The sequence below is a fragment of the Manis pentadactyla genome, chromosome 16 (assembly GCF_030020395.1).
Source record: "Manis pentadactyla isolate mManPen7 chromosome 16, mManPen7.hap1, whole genome shotgun sequence".
NCBI classification, from domain to species: domain Eukaryota; kingdom Metazoa; phylum Chordata; class Mammalia; order Pholidota; family Manidae; genus Manis; species Manis pentadactyla.
Genome location: NC_080034.1, coordinates 51,842,625 through 51,864,344, shown reverse-complemented (window position 1 = coordinate 51,864,344; position 21,720 = coordinate 51,842,625). Strand labels below are relative to the sequence as shown.

Genomic DNA, 21,720 nt, shown 5'->3' with positions numbered 1-21,720 from the left:
CAGCTGTGAAGAGAAAAGCCAACAACTTCAAGGAGAGGCAACAGGAAAGAGAGAGGGGAAGCATAAATCAAAAAATCCCCAGGAAAAGGATCAGATACTGCTTTCCTGAGCATGCACACATCCCCTGCCCAAATGCCTGCGAACTAGTCTTAAATACAAGTCATAATAATGTAAACCAGGTGTTTTCACTTCCTACCATAATGGCTGGTGAACCCATCACTGTGGAATAATAATAACAACAACATCTGAAGTGCATCTGTGTTTAAACGCGTAACAGGCAAATTTTTCTTTCTTCCCCAAGTAGGTGTCTGTTCTGCATTTATATTGTGATAGCATCAAGGGGACTAAGGACCAAGATCCTTTACACAAACTTTACAAAGCTATTCCAGCCTCAAGAGCAACACTGGTGTTTTGTTTTGGTTTTTTGTTTTAAAGAAAAGAGAACACTGATGAGAGGAGATGTTGCTTCAGAGAGGCAACTGGAAGCCTTAACTTGTGGGAGATGTAGACACTCACAGGTAACCCCAGGCGAACATAAAAACTCAGAACTTAGAAAGCGCCAAAAATAAACTTTCCCTAATACATCCTCTCGGACTGCCCTCTTCCATAAAAAAGGGCCCACAAAAATTGTCCTCAGGAACTGAGGCAACATTTTGCAGAAGAAAAACCTCAGAATTCAATAAAAATCCATTCCCTTTTCAGAGCAGTGTCTCCACTCAGCCTCTTTGAGGCTGCAAACTGAGTTCCTTAAAAATTGGCTCAGAAGGGAGGACAAGGTGTCTTAAGGATTCAACCATGAATCACAGTCATTCACGTAACTCAGCTAGGGAAGAATTAGTCCCTAGCGGGACCCACATGAGAACCAGAGAGTCAAGCCACGCTGGGGTTCACTCAGCCGGTCTCTCTCTCTTTCCAGTTCTCTTTCCTCTCTCAACAAGTTTCCCCTGCTCACTCATCTTACCCCTCATCCCGAAAGCCACCCCCAGCGTCTCCATAACCTTTCAATCCTAGGGCCCAGGGCCAATGGGAACATCTCAGCACAGATTTCCAGGCAATGACCTGTATGGCTTAGTTCATTTGTTTGAAATAAGCCACACAAGTCACAGGTGGCAGGCTGGCCTTCCGGCCAGGAGTCCACCGGAGCCAATCAGCCGTGGTGGCCGCCACTCAAGTGGTCTAGCTAGAGAAGCTTTCTCAGCAGCAGGCACTAGGAGGCAGAGGAAAGGGGTGGCAGGAGCAAGCCCCTTCGAGTTATTGTCTCTACTGCTCCCCTATTCGTAAAATCAGGGTAACAAAGAATTGTCACTGGTTACAGGCCCCACTGGCAGGATGGCAGGACACAGGGTCAGGTTGAACTGGGTTTTTGAGGAAGACTTTGTCATTCCTCAAAATGACCTGAGACCCGAAGCCCCAAGATTGCCTGGTGAAATGTAGGAACACTTTCTACAAGAACAGGCCCCCTCCAGCTCCTGCGCATGAGCACAAGCCAACAGCACTTGTGGGTAGAAGGCCAAACTGCTCTGGGGAACTGAAAAGTCCCAGGGTATCCCACAGCCCAGGGATAGAGAGGGGTAAGGGAGTGCCTCTCAATAGGCACGTGGAGCACCCCACACTCTTGGCGAGGTGGGACAGAGCTGAGCAGTGTGGCCAGCTCCGGCCTCCACCCAGGAAGTGTCCATGGTACCCCCCCTCACCCCAACATTGAGACAAAACAAGAAGTCAGAAAAACAGCCCCCGTATGTTTCTCAATGCCCTGTTGGGGGAGGGCCACTCCTGGGAGAAACTGGGACCCAGATGTCACAAGGGGAACCTTCTAGTTTGAGACTAGCTGCTGCTCAGGGTGGGGGTGGGGGAAAGAAGAAAAGAAACAGCTCTATGCACAACAAAAGGAATGTAGGTTCAACCTGGGCATCGGGAATCAGTTGTAAACCACTACAGCAAATTGCCAAAAAATGGCGCTGGATCTTTTGGAGTTGAAGGGATGTAGGTGTGGGTCTTTAATAAATAAGGTAACCATCTTCCTAAAACAGTTGAACTACAACCCCACTTAGTCATAAGAGAAGAGATTAATTCAGTGCTTGGGGCATAAGCGTCTACCTGGAGAACTGGTAGTGAATAGTGGGAGGGATTAGAATTAATGTCCCATATTCTGTTACACAGGTAATATCATTACTGACAGACACAATTACAGATTCTAATGAGCCACTGTCACATGTTAATAGTAGTTCTGGTCATTTTAAAATAATTAACAGTAATACATAGGCGATGCATCACTCAGCATGCAAACACATGCTCTCCTGCAAGCAGGCGTGTCATGCTGAAGACTCCTTATCCGAGTTTCTGTGCAGAGCCAGCTTTGCCCACAAACTTCCTCAGCCTCCTACTGATTTCCTTCCACACAGGCCAAGCCACAATTCCCCTTATAAGAACAACCAGGAGACTTCTAAATTTCCCCCAGAAACATGGTCTGCTGGATTTTCCCCAGCTACAAGGAGGAAATGAATATAGGAACCAAACAAGTGTTATTCTGCCTGCTCACCTACATCACCCTGACTCTAATCAATGTAACACATTTAAAAATAAATTTGATTATATCAAGAAAAAGAAGCTGCCCAGGGCTCCATGGCCCCTCAGCACACCTCAGTTTTCAGGAGTTTGGATATTGTAACACCCCTATTTCCAGTCCCGAAACAAGGCCTCGGGGGAGTGCGGAGTACCCTGGCACTAGCCAAATAGATTTTCTTCCTAATTCTGTCACTGACCAGTTTGTGAATTTGGAAAACACTTAGTTTTCCCCAGGATTTGACAACGTAGTAAAACGGCCATAATGAAACCCTCCTTGCCTACTGTGTGAAGTTTTGGTAAGATCAGAAGAACTGAAATTTCTCTTATAAATATAAATTGCTTTATGAAGGGAAAACTATTACCCTGATTTTAGAGCTTATGATGAGAAAGAGACGCTTATTATGAACAGTAACCACTGGTGAAGGAGTTACATTGGGCCCCATGTTCCCCTGAGGCCACCCCAAAGGTAAAGCTGCTTTCTGGTTTGGGCGAGTTTGGGATCTCTGGTCAAGAGGGTGATTCTACCTAAATCCCCCTACATTTATCAAGCACTCATTGCATGCATTCAGCTAGGGCTGGGGAGACACCAGTGACTGGGGACAAACTGAGAGGTACCAGAATATGCCACCCCAAAACATGCCAAAATATGCCTCTTTGGCATATGGACTATTCTGAGCTAAAAGATGATGAGAAAGAGCAGACTCATAAACAGCTCCTAAAATGGCACAATTTTCCTCTTATAAAGCAAATTTCGACTTATAAAGGCAATTTCCCTTTGTAACAATGTCTCCATCCCTTGTACCAGGGTAAAGAGACTCTTAACCATGCTTATCAGTGGGGAAGGCCTGGACTTCTATCTTCACAAAAACCTTATTAAACAATTCTTGCTTACCTGGTCACCTTCATATAACTTGTCTCTTCTATCCAGAAGCCCAGAAACATTTTTTCTTTGTTTTAACTTAAGATGGTATAGAAACCCAAGTTCTAACCACACCATCACTGGGTGCTCCCAAGTGTATATGCACATGTTAATAAACTCTGTTTTTCTCTTGTTAATCTGTCTTTGGCCAATCTGATTGACAGAGCTCCAGCTAAAGAATTTTCTAGAAACTTCTAATTTGAAGCACTCTGCCTAAAGGTTTTGGGTATTTAGTCTGACCATTCAGACTAAACCATTCAGACCAGTCCCAGGAAGTCATAAACTTGACACTGCTGGGGTGTGAGTTATTCTGAGTCATTCGTACGGATGCACAGGCTGTCAGAGCTACAAAAGGAATCCAGGCTTCTCATTTTAGAGATAATAAAACTGAGGCCCAAATTAGTGAAGAATATCATTCCTCAAATAAGAGAGCTTTCTGCTGAAAGTTGCCTCCTTTATAAATTCTCAAATGAGTATGTGATATTTGAATGCTGCATGATACCACAAGACAGATGAGCATTGATTTAAATGCTGCTATCTGACAGATCCAGCCATCAATCATAACCTGATGTCTCAGGAGAGTCATCCTTTAGAAAAGGACTGGGAATAGCATGACAGGAATTTACAACTCTGCATGGGAGATGTCCCTTCACCAGGGCTAAGGTACTGGGTCTCCAACTGGAGCCTGCATTAGAGTCACCAGGAGGGTTTGCTGGGCCCACCCCAGAGTTCCTAATGAGTAAATCTGGGGTGGAAGCAAGAATTTGCATTTCTAGTCAGTTCATGCTGATGTTAATGTTCATGCTGAACTGCAGGTTACCTGGGAGCCAGTACCATACTTCGAGAACTCTGTGCTACAACGAAGAGGGCTCCTACACAGTTAATTTATAGAAATTTTAAGAAAACTGATACTAACTTTCATAAGCCTGTCCTATGGTGCTATGGGCTGAATTGTGTCCCTCCAAAATGTATATGTTGAAGTTCTCTCCCCAATACCTCAGAATGAGTCTCTATTTGGAGAGGAGTTTTAAAGTGGTGATTAAGATTAAATGAGGCTGTTAGGGTGGGCCCCAATCTTGTAAGACTGGGATCCTTATAAGAAGAGGTGAATAGGACCCAGACACATGCACAGGAGGAACCAGCTGAGACCCAGGGAGAAGGCGGCAGCGACAAGCCAAGGAGAGGCTTCAGAAGAAGCCAGCCCCACCAGCACCTTGATCTCAACTTCTAGCCTCCAGCACTGTGAGAAAGAAATGTATGTTGTTTAAGCCGCCTAATCTGTGGTATTTTATTAGGGAGGCCCTAGCAAAAGAAAGCACACCGAGAGGCAGGACTATTCTAGATGAGGAACCAGGAGAAGGGATTCTAGGGTCAGCCCTGCCCTTCAGGCAAATGAGATTCTTCCTCTCAGCTCTCCAGACATCCATCCTCAGCTTGTCACCACTCACTTCTGGCAAATGGGAGTGGCACCCTGGGTGCCTTCTGACAGGGTTTTTTTTGTGAAATCAAAAACCGGAACTTACGAAAAAGTGTTTTTTAAGTTGCAAATTCCTCTGACTGACCACTTAGAAATCAGTGATAAGAATAACAGCAACCTATGCGAAGGCACTGGAAAGCTGTTGAACTCTCCAGAAGTGCCAGGATCCAAGGAGAAGGGAAGCTCGTAGAGGTGAGCAGGCATCATTCACTGGTTTTTAAGTTAGAGGCTGACAATCAGTGCAAAGCTGTCGGCAATCCCTCAGGAGTAAAGAAACAAAAAATGGGTTAGGGCCAAAATGCTAGAGAAAGGAGAGGTTCAGAGGAGTGAGCCTGGAGCTTTTCTCACTCTTTTCCCCTCCAGTCATTTGTTGACTCTTAAACTATGTAGGTGAGAGTCTCAGAAGCCTTACTAAAAGCAGCTGGTAAACTGAGGGGCACTTTCAAGTCTCAAGGTGCTGGGGAGACAAAATTAGAGCCTGGGATTCACCAAGCAGAGAGCACTGACAAACTCCAGCTCCCCGCAGGGTCTCTGGGTGCTGGGATGACCTCCAGGCAGGATGAGCCTGACAAAGAATTCAGCCCCGCCCAAAGTCTGTGTGGATGCCGACTGAGGAAGGTACTTAGCTACTCCCAAAGCAAAGGACCCGTCCCTTCTGGGAGAAGAGGGTACCATGCAGAACCTCTGTCATATTTAATCCATAATGTTTGGCTATCAAAGATGACCAGGTGTGACACAAACCAGGACCAAGAGAAAAAGCAGGCAATAGAAACAGTCCCACAGGTAACTCGGTTATGACTGATAAGCTGACGCAGATGATCAGATGAACGTTTTAAGAGCTGTGATAATATATTTGTGAAAAGGCAGAGAATTTCTTAAGAGAACTGGACTCAATAGAAAAGAAACTAATGGAAATTCTAGAACTGAAATTTGGAACTCTGTAGATCAGTTTGACAGCAGATGGACACAGCTGTAGACAGGACTCATGAGCAGGAAAATAAATCAGTAGAAAACAGCTAGACTTAAGCTTAGGGAGCAAAATGGATGGAAAACATAAAAAAAGAGCATAAGAGATACATGGGGCATCTGCTCCATAAAAAGATTTAGCCCTGCAAAAGTTTAGATGTAATTGGAGCCCCAGAAAGCAGAAGGCGAATGGAGCAGAATGGCAAAGAATTCTACAAAACTACGAATAAACATCAAGCCACAGGATCCAAAAAATAAAAAACATAAACACTACAAATCCCTAGCAGAATAAATACAAGGAATATAGTGAAAAGCTAAACAAGTAACAAATACTGTTCTGTCCTAATTACACAGAGAGACCAGTGAAGAAAGAAGAAAGTGTTGGGATGGTTTGTTAAGTCCAAAGTACAAAAAAAAGCAAGAAAAGGAACGACAGGCCCCAAGAGAAACGTATCACAAGCGATTGAGAAACATGCTAATGCCGAGTTAATCTCTGTAAATATTAATTCAGTGTTACTGGTAAACAGTTTTAAGTGATTAATTAGTTTCATAAAGTATGGAACAGTACCTGGCACATAGCAAGAAGTATATAGATCTTTTTAAAAAATAAAATAAAAGAACTAAAAATCGAGTACAATGTATGTTCAGGATGCTCTGCTTTGAACCTCCAGAGAAATACCAAGAGATGAAGTAGATCTTTTATCAAAACCAAGATTAAAAATCTAAGAATCTATAATATTCTAAAGCAAGTGTTCTTCACCTGGGTCCCTAGACCCCTCAAGGGGCCCATAGATAGAATTCAGGGGACTCAAAAATAGGGGGGAAATTTTTAAATTATTCTCACTAGCTTCTAACTGAAATTCAACATTTTCTTCTATTCTGAATGTACGCAATAGACCACAGTAGTATGAGCAGTAACATGGCATGCCTTTTGTAGAGAGCATCTCAGCAAGCAGCCAGCAAGCCATGCTTCAGTCGTCGAGCCCGGTGTGGCCAGCTCTCACCTGCCTTGGCTGGGGACCCTTGTGTTGAAGAACATTGTCTAAGCAGTCAGACTCACAGACAGCCATACATCTGCTTGGCCTTGCCCTCCCCCAACCACACCTAACTCAAACATCAGGATAACTGCTCCACTGATTCAAAGCACAGAGTTCACCTGCTCTGTAACTGAGGCTTCTCTGCTTTGCCTACCTTGAGTTGACTTCAGTTTGAGCTCTAAAATACATATGTGTATGATTTCTAGTTGGGAAAAGTTCAACTCATCAAAAAATTATGAAGGAATAGAAAGAAAGAAGTACCTTTCCACCACTGTCCCTTTGTCAGCTTCCAAATATGAAGGTTGTATTAAAATTAAACTCTTGCTCAAAAATGAAGGTAGGCTCTTCTGCATTCAATAAGATACTAATTCTGCATTCCCAAGTACATAGAAATTGGGAGCCATGGTTAAAGTGTCTATATAAAGAGATTAAACTGTGACATAGGTAATCAAATGGAAATGTAACATTTATTTGAGTTGAAGATTCTATTGTATGTGTTACTATTTAGGGAAGGGGGAAGAACTGACTTTTTATGAACACTTAATCTAAGGCCAAGGAAGGCAGTTTAGAAGCATGCTGAATTATGAGGAAAGCCAGCCAAAAAGCACTCTTCAACAGGCAGCCCTCCAACCTTCTTTGCTGGTGACTCTCAAAATTGGCCCCTCTCCATTCCTTCACCATCCCCATGAGGTGTGCCCATCTCCACATGCCTGACCAGCATTGAGCTGCCCAGTCTCACTGCCACATCCTTCCTCATGGGCATCCTTCCCCGGAGGAGCAGTGCCACATGCACCCAGTATTACAGGGCCTCTCGGGGGCAGACAGAAGCCTGGACTACTTCCATTTTTTGAGGTTTCCAATAGAAGATGAAGAAGAAAGCAAAGGAGGAAGAGAGTGTGCAGAAAAGAGTTAGCAAGCTTGACCGCTGCCCCTAGACAACCTGCTTGCAAGGCTGGCCCTGGGAAATTGGATTTCCAGCTTCCCACCATTCCCTGATAAGAATGGTTCATAATGCCTAAACCATTTCTACAAACAATGTGGTTTATGCTTTCCTTCTGAAAATCTGAGGTTTTGGAGCATTCCAGTTAATAGGTGTCTGTGTGCCCGGCCCCCAGTCAAAACCCTGGACACTGAGCCTGTAATGAGCTTTGCTTCTCCAACAGATGCCACTTCACATGTGCTGTCACAACTTGTGGCTGGAGAAATCAAGCACAGCCTATGTGGCTCCCCCGGGGAAAGAGCTTGGAGGCTTGGGCCTTGTTTCCCCAGACTTCTCTCCACGCGCCCTGCCCTTGGGCTTTGTGTCGTCCCACAGGAATCAGTCAGAACCGCGTGACTCCATGCTGAGTTTTGTAAGCCCTCCTATGAATCATGGAGTGTGGGGTGGTCCTGGGGACCCCCAACACAGAGAAGAAAAACTAAAAAAACAGAAGCCAAATGTGGGTTATTTTTAAGTTTTGGGGGAAGTTTAAATGCCATTTTACAAATCAATTCATAGAAAGGAAAAACAAAATGATTTTGTTATTCACATGATAATGATGACATTGGTAAAACACACTAATCAGTCAGTGGTGGACTAGAAGCCCTGAGGTCCAGCAGCTGGGGGGCATACGGCGCCTGGTTTTCAGACGTCTCTTCGCTGTGTAACCCTTTGTTGAAATGAAACCCTTCATCAAAGTCAGGAGAGTGAAGTTCCTCTGGTTAAAGGCTTGCTCGCCTTCCTGCTTTGAGAATCCCAGGGAACTCCTCAGAACCCCAGAACTTAGAATAAGAAAGATGTTTTTAAAATAACACATCTGATTTAACCCTTTCATTTACAGATGGTGAGCCCAGGCTCAGACCAAAATGAAGATTTGCAAAGGAATTCAACTTTGACCACAGCATTTTTAATATCATCAAACAAATAAATAAATAAAAAGCCCTCTTCATAACTTCTTGTTTCTAACTTCTCATTTTTTTTTCCAGCCTTGCCTGTGCTTCTGTACTCCTTCCCCACACTTTCTCTTGCAGAGCCTCAAAGATGCTGCCACCGCACACAACCGATGTATCCACGGACAAACTTCAAGCCCAGCCAAGTGACTGCCACTCCTACCCTTTGGGGACCGTGTTAGGTGAGCAGTTAGGATGCCCAAGCCACCAAAACTTAGAAAACCCGCAGAGGGAAAGCACAAGTGTGAAGAACGGCTGGAGCAACTAACCCTCAGGGTGTGACCGTGGCGGGCACGCGAACCCGCCCATCTCAGCCCTAACCACTTGCGGCGAGGAACAAGGCCACGCTTCCTTCTGCACAAAGCGTCGCAGCAGGAGCCTCACTGCCCTTGACTGCAGGAAAGCGGGCCTCTTACCAGCTTCCCTTTCCCAAATCTGTTTGGGAATCCCCAGGGGTTGCTCACATGTTCCACAAATCTGTCCTGCTTCTCAATTGCCCCCTCAACCATCTGGCCCTCCTCCTGCCCTCAGCCACCATCTACCCTTCCTGCTGCCCGGAAATCTGATGCTGCAGGCAGCTGCTGCTGCCTGCCCTTCACCCCACCCATGAGCACAAGCCCTTCCCTTCCTTCTCCTCAGTGTCGGTTAACAACGGGCTGGAACATTTGAAACCTTATGAAAGGCTGGGGCATGACCAACGGTAACTGCAACTCCGAGAACCTACAACTAGAGACTTGGCACAGCTGCTGTTCAAGTCCGCAGGCCCCGGCCCACAGTCTGGTCTTAACTGCTGGTCTCAGTCTTACTTTCCAGCAGTCCGTTCTCCCCTGGTGTCCCATAAGTCCAAGCCCCAACCTCCCCAAGATCAGGGAGAAGAAGATATTCCCAGGAAAAAGGAAATCTGCAAAATCGATTTCCACCCACAAAGAAGACAAACTTTTAGCTCCTTAGCCCACCTTCTCCCAAACTTCTCCATTTCTGAGGAGGATCGTTACTTTACCATCATGAACCAAAGGCCTTTCAAATCCTTTTCTAACAGCCTATACTCAAGGAGAAGCAAATCCCCCACCCAAGAGAAATAGAAACAAAATAAAACATCAACAGCAATGGTTTAAATTTTTTTAATGCCACTTCTCCTATTTTGAAGCATTGCTGTTTCACAAAAATACTTGGCCAACAGGTACATGAAAATATGCTCAACGTCGCTACTTGTTAGGGAAATGTGAATCAAAACCACTGTGAGAAGCCACCTCACACCCATTAGGATGGCTACTACCAGAAAAACAGAAAATAACAGGTGTTAGTGAAGGTGTGGGGAAATTGGAACCTTTGTGCCCTGTAGGTGACACAGCTGCCATAGAAAAGAGGAGGTTCCTAAAAAAACTACAAGTAGAACTACCATATGATAGATAGAGCAATCCCACTTCTGAGTATTTATACAAAGGAACTAAGAGCAGATTCTCAAAGAGACAGATGCCTGACTCCCATGTCCAGAGCAGCATTGTTCACAACCCAAGTGGCCACCAAGGGAAGACAGAACAAACGTGGGATATCCACACGAGGAAATTAGTCACCCTTCATTGTGTATGGTGATGGGTGGTAACTACACCTATCATGGCGAGCATTTCCTGATGTATATAATTGCTGCATTTTTTAAAACATTATTCAGCCTTTGAAAAGAAAGAAATTCAGACACATATTAAAATATGGATGAACCTTGAAGACATTATGCTAAATAAATAAGCCAGTCACAAAGGACAAATATGGTGTGATTCCACTTACATGAGGTCCCTGGAACAGATCCATAGAGACAGAAAACAGAATGGCGGTTGCCAGGGGTCAGGGGAGTAGGGGAAGGAGGAGTTATTGTTTAGTGGGTTCAGAGTTTCAGTTTGGGAAGATAAGATTCTGAGATGCACGCTGGTGATGGTTACACAACAATGCGAATGTACTTAATACCAATGATCTGGACATTTAAAAATGGTTAAGATGGCAAAATTCATGCTCTGTGTATTTTAAACACAGTTTTAAAAAAATAAATAAATATATTACAGTCTCAGAATACCTCATAACAGACACATGCATCCTTCTCAGAGACCATGGACTTTGAGGGGACCTTTAAGTCACTGTACTGGGGAAACTCATTCCAGTGACAAAGAAGCAAGGTCGGGTTTTCTCAGTTAATGATACATGAGGGAAAAGACTGGAACACTGTAAATCAGGACCGTCCAATAGAATACAGAGTATAGATCCACACTTTCTCACTGATGAAAATGTTCTGTGTGCTGCAACGTAAGCGTCACCTGCCACCTGCAGTCTCCGAGCACTCAGGGTAGCAAGTGTGACTAAAGACCTGAATTTTTGCATTTCACATTAATTATTTTAAGTTTAACTGGCCACATGAACCTGGTAGTTATCATACTGGCCGGCACGGGCCTAGATGACCACAGACACCAGGCCCTAACTGGAACACACAGCAGTCCTGGTGGCTGAGTAGCAACTGTGGTGGCCGCCCTGGTGAGCAGACACCTGCCGCCCCCAGCTCCTGGCTCTGCCAGCATGGGGGCTCAACCCCCTCTCTCTACGCTCTGCTCTGGCCTCTAGAAAATGGCTTTTTCCATCTCCTTCTGCCCACTGCTTCCCTCGGAGGACCCTCGGCAGCACGCCCACCCAGCCTCATCCAGGATCTATTCGATCTCTCTAAGTACCCAGCAGCTCATCCCTTCAGAAGGCCTCACATTTAAGTCTGGACTGTTGTACTAGAAAGGTTTTTCTTCACAACAGACTGAAACCTGTCAACAGGAAGAGCTAGACAAATGGCGAATCATGAGAGGACCGAAGCCAAGTGTCCCATCCTCTCTCACTCTACCCCTACAGGTGAGGTGGCTCGTGGCTCCAAGCCAGACCTGGCTTGCAGACTATCTGGGGTTGGCCCACACAGTTCCCAAAATTGAAAAATAGGGATACTTCTCATAAAAATCTAGATCCGGTTTGAGAAGCAGTAAGTCCTGGCAATGCTGGGCCTGCACTCCTGCCTGGCCAAAGCAGGACCGGAGGCGCTGCCCCACGAACAACAGCACACACCCCTCCATGGACCATGGTGCCCTAGAAGCCTCTTCACTCATTCACAAGACCAGCCTGGCTCCATAAGCATCTGCATGTGAGACCTCCTTGTGGAGAAAGAATTGAAGAATGCATTGGAAGGATCTGTTATGTGTCCCTCTCCCACCCCTCGCCCACCAGAGGGCGGAGAAAGTATTACTCCTCTTTATATTCCTAACACCTAGTGTAAAGTCTTGGACATAGTAGATGCTTGATATATATTTACTCTACGGAACCGAGATTTGAAAACTAAAAGAGAATCCTGAATCATAAAATGTCCCTAACTGATTATCTAACTGATGTGCTCAAATGTCATGGTTGGAACAAGAATCATGATCCTGAGACGTTGCTTGCCTCTAAACTCTAGCTTACCTGTGGTCTCAAAGGACGTGGTTGAAATAGGATCATACATTCAGGTGGTCCTGTATCCTGGAACCCCTAAGATCAACATGCTAGCAAGGTTCTAGTGCAGCAACCTTCCCGGCAGGGTGCCCCGCATTCTCCAGAGCACACAGCCACCGCCCCTGCAAGGAAAGCCCTAAAATGTGGTGAAAGCTATTTTTAAACTTCCAAAGACCAGACTGTACATTGACAATGGGAGCGTCTAAGCACCCCAGTGTTATGGCCCCAGTCAGCACGCCATCTAAATGCTGCAGATAATAATCTTGCCTTTAATAGTAGCCCCATGAAAAGGAACCCTGTTCAATGCAGTGTTGCATTAAATGGAACCGCTTTTAAATAGGCGAGGCTCTGTTTCTTTATGAAGAAAATCTCTGTGAATCACCATCTCCCTGCCGTGACACATTCGTGTATTCAACTGGATGCTTCACTGGGTTGTGTGTGTGTGTGTGTGTGTGTGTGTGTGTGTGTGTGTGTGTAAGCTGAAACTGAAAATATTTTACTAACTATAAATATCTTTATATGGTTTTAGATTATTTTCTGCTTATTTTCTCCCTCTTGCCCATTCCTTTTCTCTTGTCAAGTTCTTACACCTACCATTTAGGAGCTGTCTCTTCTTTTTTTTATACCTTGTCTAGTTTTTCAGTGTTTGTTGAAGAGCTAGTGTAACCCATTGGGTCCTCTTAATGGTCTGGGGATCCCGGTCGTAAGTCTTAGATAGTAATAACCACCACTGACTGAGCATCTCGGTGCCAGGCACTAGGTTAAGGACGTGCTTTTATATGCAGGAAAATATTCCATTTTTAATCAGAATGTGTCAGTAAAATGGAAACTGTTGCCAAATTATCAGACAAATAAGGAGACAAAGCCAAGAGATACGCAGAAAGAAATGAGACAGTTTCAGTACTTGGAAGAGTTGCATGGTCCTAAGAGATAAACATTTTGTGAACAAGAACTCAGGTTTACTTTTCAGTTCAAAGGTCCTTTGGAATTAGATAGAAAAGACATTTCTATTACCTTAAGAGCCAAAGAAATACAAAATCTAGGCAACTGTTCACCGTGGCGGAGTCCCTATCATGGACTATAAATTGGCCTCCATATGTCCTGTCAGGGTCACTGACACGAATGTGCTCAGTGTTTCAGCTGACCTCTCTCTCTTCGTGAATCAAATGTCTGAGAACATCTTCCCAATGTTGCTTGAAGTGCACAACTGTTTCTTTAGTGGGTCAACACCTCGCAATCCCAGGAAAACACAGAATTTGGTACAGAAACGGCTAATATTTTTGTGTTAGGGAATAAACTATACATATATTTGGAGTTTGTCTTATTCTGTTCAGGCTGCCATAACAGAATGCCATAGACTGAGTGGCATATAAACAACTGAAATTTGCTTCTCACAGATGTAGAAGCTGAGAAGTCTGAGAGCAAAAGGCGTGAGCAGATTCAGTGGCTGATGAGAACCTCATTCCTGGTTCCTAGGGGGCCGTCTTCTGGCTGCGTCCTCATGTGGTGGAAGGGATGAGGGAGCTCTCTGGGGTCTCTTTTATAAGGACATTAATGCCATTCATGAGGGTTTTCACCCTCATGGCCTTATCCCACCCCCAAATACCACTAGGCTTCAACATATAAATTTTGGGGGCACATGTTCAGTCTATAGCAGCATATTAAATTTTTGTGAAATTTAAGATAATATGGGCAATTAGAGTAACACTTCAGCTTTGTAACTGCAATTTAGAAATGTATAGTTGACTAATTGATTTGGGTTTACTACTTTAAATTAAAATTTTACTGTTGATACAATATTGGTACATGTAAGGGTATTTAAGGTCTACCATATTTATACATTCATTAGATTTATAAAAATTATTTAAACGTTTAAAGTTTTGCAGGTAATTTAAATACTCAATTAGGAACCGTAGTATGTTCAATGTATACATGCAGTTTTAAATACATAAATGGGTTCAATTAACCGAGCTTATGATATGGGACAAACATAATTCAGAGGCAATTTTTAAATGATTATTAAAACATGCTACAGTGCGAAGTGATAAAATTCTTGAAGCTAAAAACTTAAAGGATCTAGGTTTCTGAATGTGTAACTTCGGTAAGTAAAGCATTAGTTCATTAAACTGAAATAAATTATAGAAATGCCTTTCATATACAAAATAAATAGCTCTTGAGAGGATATCCAAAAACTTAAATGTGAAAGATCGCCATTTGGCCCTGACATTGAAGATGGAGCCAAAGGCCTCCTCAGATACTTCTCCAACAGCATGAGAGACTCCACGGGGCTGCCTCATGGAGTCACTGTCCTCTCCCTCTCACCCTGTGAGGACCCTCAGGGCCACAGATCGGAGTGTGAGCCTGCCACTCAAAAACCTGTCAGAGCTCCAGGCATCGGCACTGCAAGTTCTCAACGCCTTTCTAACTGGGGAATGCCTTCCCCAGCCCTAATAAACCAAAAGCTTTCCTTAAGGAGGGGGGATCCTTAAGGCACTACCGGTTAGAGAGCCTAAGGACATGACCAGGCTTACTTACTTACCTGTGTCAGGAAAGAAAAACTTTTCCTCTAGCCTCTTAAGTTAAGCATCTGAGGGCTTGCAAATTAACCAACAAATGACAGATTAACAGGAGGAAAGGAATATACCTTTAGTTAATATCTTATGCACATGAGAGTTCACAGAAAAGTAAAACTCAAAGTGAGTGATGAGACTAGGGGAGCATATATACCATTTTAACAAAGGAAAGGGGGTTTGAACTTCAAGAAGTAAAAAATTGTGGGAAAGTGACTATAAAATATAAGGGAAACTAATGGAAGATAAGGGTTGTCTTAGTAAGGTTTATGCAGACTCATCTCAGGGCCAACCCCCCACCTCTGATGACAAGTTGCTCTCTTCTTCCTGGTATAAGAAAGGAAAATGCCTTCCCAAGGGGAAATTTCTGCTGCTTTTAGGCACAGAAGGGGAGGGAAGAGAGCTTCCCTGCATCCACTGAGTCTCAACTGCCTTCAGCTCAAGCTAATCCTGATCCCCTTCACCTGGCACATTGTAAGGGTTTTAAAAAATGTGTATTTATTGAATGTACTGAAGAGTTCAAACCTCCTTTGCAATGCCCAACGAATGTTAAATACAGAAACCTGACTCACACCATGGTTACTGATGCACAGAATATTGGGAAGACCACAGTGCCTTCCTGTGGACCTTTGTAGGGTTAATGACTGCTGCTTTGAATCTCCGTGTAGCAGCTGCAGATGACATCAGATTTTCTGCCACAATGACTTAAATCAAAACAATGAATCCATCATGGGGAAGGCCAAGGCACCATTTGGGGCTCACAGGGAAGGACTGGGCAGAGGGATCTGAACAAATGAGATTGGGAGCAATTTCCCCTGCTGTCTGAGAATTCCTCAAAATGTGAACATTTCAGGCATTTTCACAAAAGAGTAACTGCCTGTCTCACTGTGAAACAAATATCCAGGGCAGATGTCAAGAGGCACAGGAGAACTGCGTTTCAGCCTGATGCTGGGGCATGACAGAATGTAGGGAATCTGCTTGATTAGTTTGCACAACAAATACACATGTACTTCCTGAGGTCTTTGTTCTCCCAAGGTCCTCATCAGGTTAAAGAAGTGCCACATCGCACCTGGTTGCAGTCATCACATTCCTAATAAAACACACATTCTGGAATATTCAACAGTCCTTTCCTAGAGCCACCCAAAGACATCCAAAGAAACAACCAGAGCTCCAGTCTTACAGTGGGAACAAGCCTGGCATGTTGATTCTTCAGTGAAGCTCGCTGAGGAACAGCGGACAAGTGGCATGTATGTTGTCGCCTATCTTTTCAACGTGTATGTTGGCTCACATGGAGTGTGTGGCCACATTTACACTGACTGTCTCAGCAGCCCTGCAGACCAAAACCCTAGAGAAAGAATGGCAGACAGAAACCCTAGCTACAGTGTTCCAGAAAGTCTCAGGACAGATAATCTCTTAGCAGCTCTGGGCTCATCATATTCAATTAATTCCCTACTGCCAGCAACTTCACTTTCTGTAATAACTCGGAGGAGATCAAGAAAGTGATGCAATTCCATCTCCTTCTCTATCAACTGCCTGCAAAGCTTTCACCTGCAGCCTTCAGCAGCCCTTCCCCAGACTCCAGAAAGTGTGAACAGCCCAAGGATGGGTCCCAAGGGCAGGAAGGGAAGCAATGGCGGGAGGGAGCCAGGGTGGTAGAAAAAAATAAATCACATTTCTCTTGCAAAGAGTGAAACAGATGTCCAGGTGGTAAACATACCTTCCAATTATTTGCCTTAAACCCTGAAATTTAAAGTTATTCTACTTCCTCAACAGGCAGAAGATCCAGTCTATAAATAACATGGACTTTATACTCTAAATTTATGATTTGTACATGAAGCTTTACCTTCATCTCCGCATTTCCTCTTTCTTGTGGAACAAGCAGCCCTTCTCGTAAAACGCTGTGCCAGGCTGGGAGAAAGGGCAAGAGTTCTCAAAATGCAAAAAGAAGGACCACCTGTTTTGGAATCCCTTGAACAGCTTCTTAAAAATGCAAATTCCTGGGCCATACCCTCGATCTAGCGCATCCCTCTCTCAGCGGCTCTGCATTTTTAACTAGTGCCCTCAAATGAGCCTTGTGCATAATAATGTTTGCAAACTACTGATATAAAAAGTATATAACTCTAGAGTGAGGGTCACAGAGTTCTCCCAGGAATTAAGACAATTGTTTTCGCCTGTAGGAGTACATACTCCACTGCCCCTGGGGAAGATGGGTAAAGAGCTGCTTCTCAAAGTTGAATGTAAATACAGATTCTGATCAGTCGATTCTGCTCCAGTAACCTGTGGTGGGCTGGCGAGTCCACATACCTAACAAGCTCCCAAGGGCAGTTGCTGTCTCCACCAGTGCTTGAGTACAGCTGCCGGAGGATTCGTTTATAATCTCAACAGCTCAGGTTAGATAAGACGCTCCAGGAAATTCCTCAAATGCAAACTCCTTCTTACACAATTTACCAAGCAGAGGATTTTGGAACACCAAACTCTCTTTTAAAATGCAAATACTCCCCCAAGAAAGATAAAGCTTCAGTGTGATTTATTTTAATCAGATTGTTATCTTCTTAGCTGAACTCAGCCCAACCAGATGGTGATTTTAACTAAAGGGGAGGAAACAGGCCTAAATAGGATCTGTCCTCTGAGAGCCTCAGAAGGAATCAGAGAGCAGAGGTGTTTTTTGTTTTTTGCGGTTTTTTTGCTCCCAAAGAAGAAAAGCCAATGGGTGTGAAAGAGCTCCTGGGAGCCAGGGAATCCATGACAAATTTGCCCCAGTTGCAACATTGCAAATCTTAAGAGAGAGCCTGCAGTGTGCCAAGTACTAGTCTAGGGTCTGGGGATGCTCAGAACAAGGTTCAGTCCTGTCCCTGTGGGACGGGAAAGCCAGGAAGGTGGCCTCCACGGCCTCCTGGCACTCCCTCAAGCTTTTGGTATGGTGCCATGGTTGCTGATACCAGCCTAGGCTATGGCAAGGCAAGACCTTAGTCACTACTGGACTATTTGAAAACAATGAAAAATGTATATACAAGAGCCAGCCTGGATTACTGTCCATTTGACTTCCATTGATAAAGCCTTTGCAAATGACAATCACTACCTGCCAGCTAACACCATGGGGTCTACAGGCTCCATTTTAGTCATTAGAGTTCATCAAATATCCAGTCCTTCTTTAAGAATTCCACACATAGAATTCACCACAGAATTATGACTTTAAGAGAGTTTAAAACAATTGGGCCATTTATATTGAAATCTTAATTCTTCTACCTTCTTAAGTCCAGTGTATGGGGCCTGCGAATTAAATTGACAAAAGATAGATTAATAGAAGAAAAGGCATACAATTTTTATTGATGTCAGTATGTTAATGCGCACAGGGGCTTCACAGAAGAGAAGTGAAAAACCCCATTTTAACAAAGGATGATAAATTGTGGAGAACAGACTAGACAAAGGAAAGAGAGTTTGAGCTTCTAGTAGTAATAAATTATGGGAGGGTGACTAGGAAATATATGGGGGAACTAATGGAAGATAAGGATGAATTTAGCAAGGTCTGTTTATGTAGATTCCCCTCCGCCTTGACACCCCTTCTCCAGTGGTAAGGGTGTTCTCCCCTGGTACAAGGAGAGCAACTTTCTCACAAGAAATTTATATGCTGCTTTTAGGCAGATAGGGTTGGGCAGAGAGCTCCTTCTGGGTCTGCTGTTTCTCAGTTGCCTTCGGCTCAAAATAATCCTTATTCCAAAGTGGGATATTTGGTGGAGGCATATTCTGGTCTCCTTCAGTCATTAAAATCGCTGTACCCGATGACTCAAGTTCAAAACCCTCCAGCCATTACCCAGGTTATGAGAGTGACTCAGCCTCCCTTCTTCACTCCCAGACAGAACCAATCTTTGCAGTCATCCTTCAAGCCCTGGCTTTCTCCCGCAATGCAGTGTGCCTCCAACTGCCTCTCCCAGCTCAGCCAGTACCTGCCCTGTCTTGTGACCTATTGCACACACAATAACCACACAGATTTTTTCTAAGCTTTATAAGTTATAAGGTGATGTCTCTGTTCCTGATCCTCTTTATCCCCTTCTCCCACCACAACTCACCTAACTTGCTTTATAATAGCTTCATTCTCCCTAAACACACTACAGGACTGGCTGCTGTCGGAGTATGTGCAAGCCATACCTCATCCACGGACTTTATGGAAGTCATTTAAACTTGTTGAATCAGTTTCAACTTACAAATAGGAATGAGAATATCTACCTCATAGAGTTGATAAAAGCAGTAGACCAGGTAATGTTGCAAAGTGTTAACTGTACTTATTTAGAATGCTTAGTTAATTTTGTACGTAGGGAATCTGTTTAAAATCTTAGATGTCTTTCTTGGGGTCAATTAATTTCTTAAGGCCCTACTGTATTTCCAGTGCTGTTTGAAGTATTCTTTGTTCTATTAGCGAGGATTTAGAGCACTTACTATGTCTGAGAGAATGTGCTAGATCAGGAGTCAGCAAACTATGCCAGCTATTTTTATACTGCTGAGAGCTAAGAACGGCTTTTACATTTTGTAGCAGATTGAAGAGTGTCTCCCTAAAATTCGTGTTTAACGGGGACTTCTGAATGCAAACTTTTTTGGAAATAAGGTCTTTGCAGATGTAATTAGTTAAGGATCTTGGTATAAAACCATCCTATGAGCCCTAAATCCAAAGAGTGGTATCCTTTTAAGAAGAGGAGAGGTCACAGGGACACAGGAGGACCACATCAAAACGGAGGGGACTGCAGCTGTACTCCGAGAACATTCAGGGCCGCTGTGAGCCACGGAAAGGGCAAGGAAACCTTCTTCTCTAGAGCCTTCAAAGGGTGCTTGGCCCTGCCAACACCTTTATTTCAGATTTGTAGACTCCAGAACTTAGAGAATAATGCCTGTTGTTTTAAGCCACCAACTGTAGCACTTCGTTATGGCCGCCCTAGGAAACAAATACACATTTTTGAATGGCTGAAAAAAATCAAAAGAAAAGTAGTAATCCATGATACATGAAAGTTAAATACAGTTAAAACTCCATTATCCACAAAGTATGATGAGAACACAGTCACACTCATTTGCTTAGATGTTCATTTGTGCTACAACAGCTGTAGTGAACAGTTATGATGACAACTGCATGGGCAGCAAAATCTAAAATGTGTACTACGGGGCCCTTTTCTGTTGGTCAACCCCTGTGCTAGATGCTTGGAATAAGATATAACCCCTGCCCTCATGCAGATTATATGATGGTGAGGAAAACAGATATTAAGCAATTGATTTAAAAATCAACTCATTGATTTTTACAACATCAATGGAGTTGTAAGTGAAAAATAAAACAAATCCATGAGAGATACACAGTATCCAATCAAATGGAAGCTTCAGATCTATAAAAGAAATAATACAAGTTCAAAATATCCATGTAATACAAGTTCAAAATATTAGGAAAGAATCTGAAGGAATGTCACTAAAGTATCTTTGGTGTCTAACAACCCTCCCAAACTTACTGGAGTACAACAATCTGTTGGGAGCCACACAAAGACAACAAGATGGCCACAGTTCATGAGGTTCCTGCTTCACTTCCTGGAGATTAGCTGCGAGCCCGCGCGCGCCAACAAGAAAGCCCGCGCGCGCCAAGAGATACTCTTCTCCCCCTCCTTCCCCATTATCATATACCAATCAGAATGTAACTCGCTGCGCCATCCCTGCTATGCAGCCAATCCCCTGCTTACAAGTATCCTATGGCCCACTCTGCCCCTGAACATTAGTATATATGTACCCCCGTCTTACAATAAAATTTGAAGGCTTGATCAGAACATTGTCTTGCCTTCGCTCTTCTCTCGCCCCCATTTTCTTTCAGGTCGGATCTCCCTCGTCCCCACAAATAACTAGGTCCCGCTGGACGGGACAAGTGGCGCCCAACGTGGGGCACGAGGTGCAGATCCTTCACAGGCGGACCCCCGAGTGAGATATCGTCTGCGCAGACCCCTTCTTGATGAAACAATAGGAGACGCCTTTCGCCGCTCACGGAGGTCGTCGTCCCTGGTGAGTACCGGCCGCCTTACAAGAAAATGGGAACTAAATTAAGTAAAGAAGCGGTCTTCATAAGAGACCTAAAAAGTTCACTTAGGGAGAGAGGAGTTCGAGTTAAAAAGAAAGACTTGGTAAAGTTTTTTATTTTTGTTGATGAAGTCTGTCCGTGGTTTATCATTAATGGCCCCGAAATTCATCCTAAAAAATGGCAGAAAGTAGGTAGAGATTTAAATGATTATCTTATCAAAAACGGCCCTGACTCTGTTCCTGTTTCAGTATTTTCCTATTGGGGTCTTATCAGAGATATTGTTGAAAATACTGACCCTGATAAACGTCAACTCTTGTCAGTGGCAGAATATTGCCTCCGCCCCCTATCTCGGGCGGCCTCAAAATCGTCTCTTTCGAGTGATCCCCCTGCCCCAAAATCAGCTAAATCCCCCTCCCCTAGCCCGACACCATCTTTGCTCGGTGCCCTCCATGATACCCCTCCCAAATGTTGCATTTATCCGCCTCTCCCTCGAGATTCGGACTTTGTCGATACACAAAAGGTTTTTCCAGTCGTGACTAAGAGCCAAAATGGCGAGCCTTTAGATCCGGGAGACGCGGCTGAACTAGAAGACGAAGCGGCCAAGTATCACAACCCAGATTGGCCCCTTGCCGCCCCGTCGCTTAACCCCCCTTCTTACACACCCCCAGTTTTGAAAAGAGCCTCTTACACTCCCTCTATTCAGCCTCCCAATGTTT

General features: G+C 44.1%; 1 long non-coding RNA gene across 1 annotated transcript; it reads left to right on the top strand.

Annotated features, from left to right (window-relative positions):
* Positions 1–8,294: 8,294 nt before the first annotated feature.
* Positions 8,295–8,895, top strand: LOC130681212 (uncharacterized). The gene is made up of 2 exons (XR_008994285.1): positions 8,295–8,403; positions 8,785–8,895. It is a non-coding gene; the product is annotated as an uncharacterized LOC130681212 (long non-coding RNA).
* Positions 8,896–21,720: the final 12,825 nt, after the last annotated feature.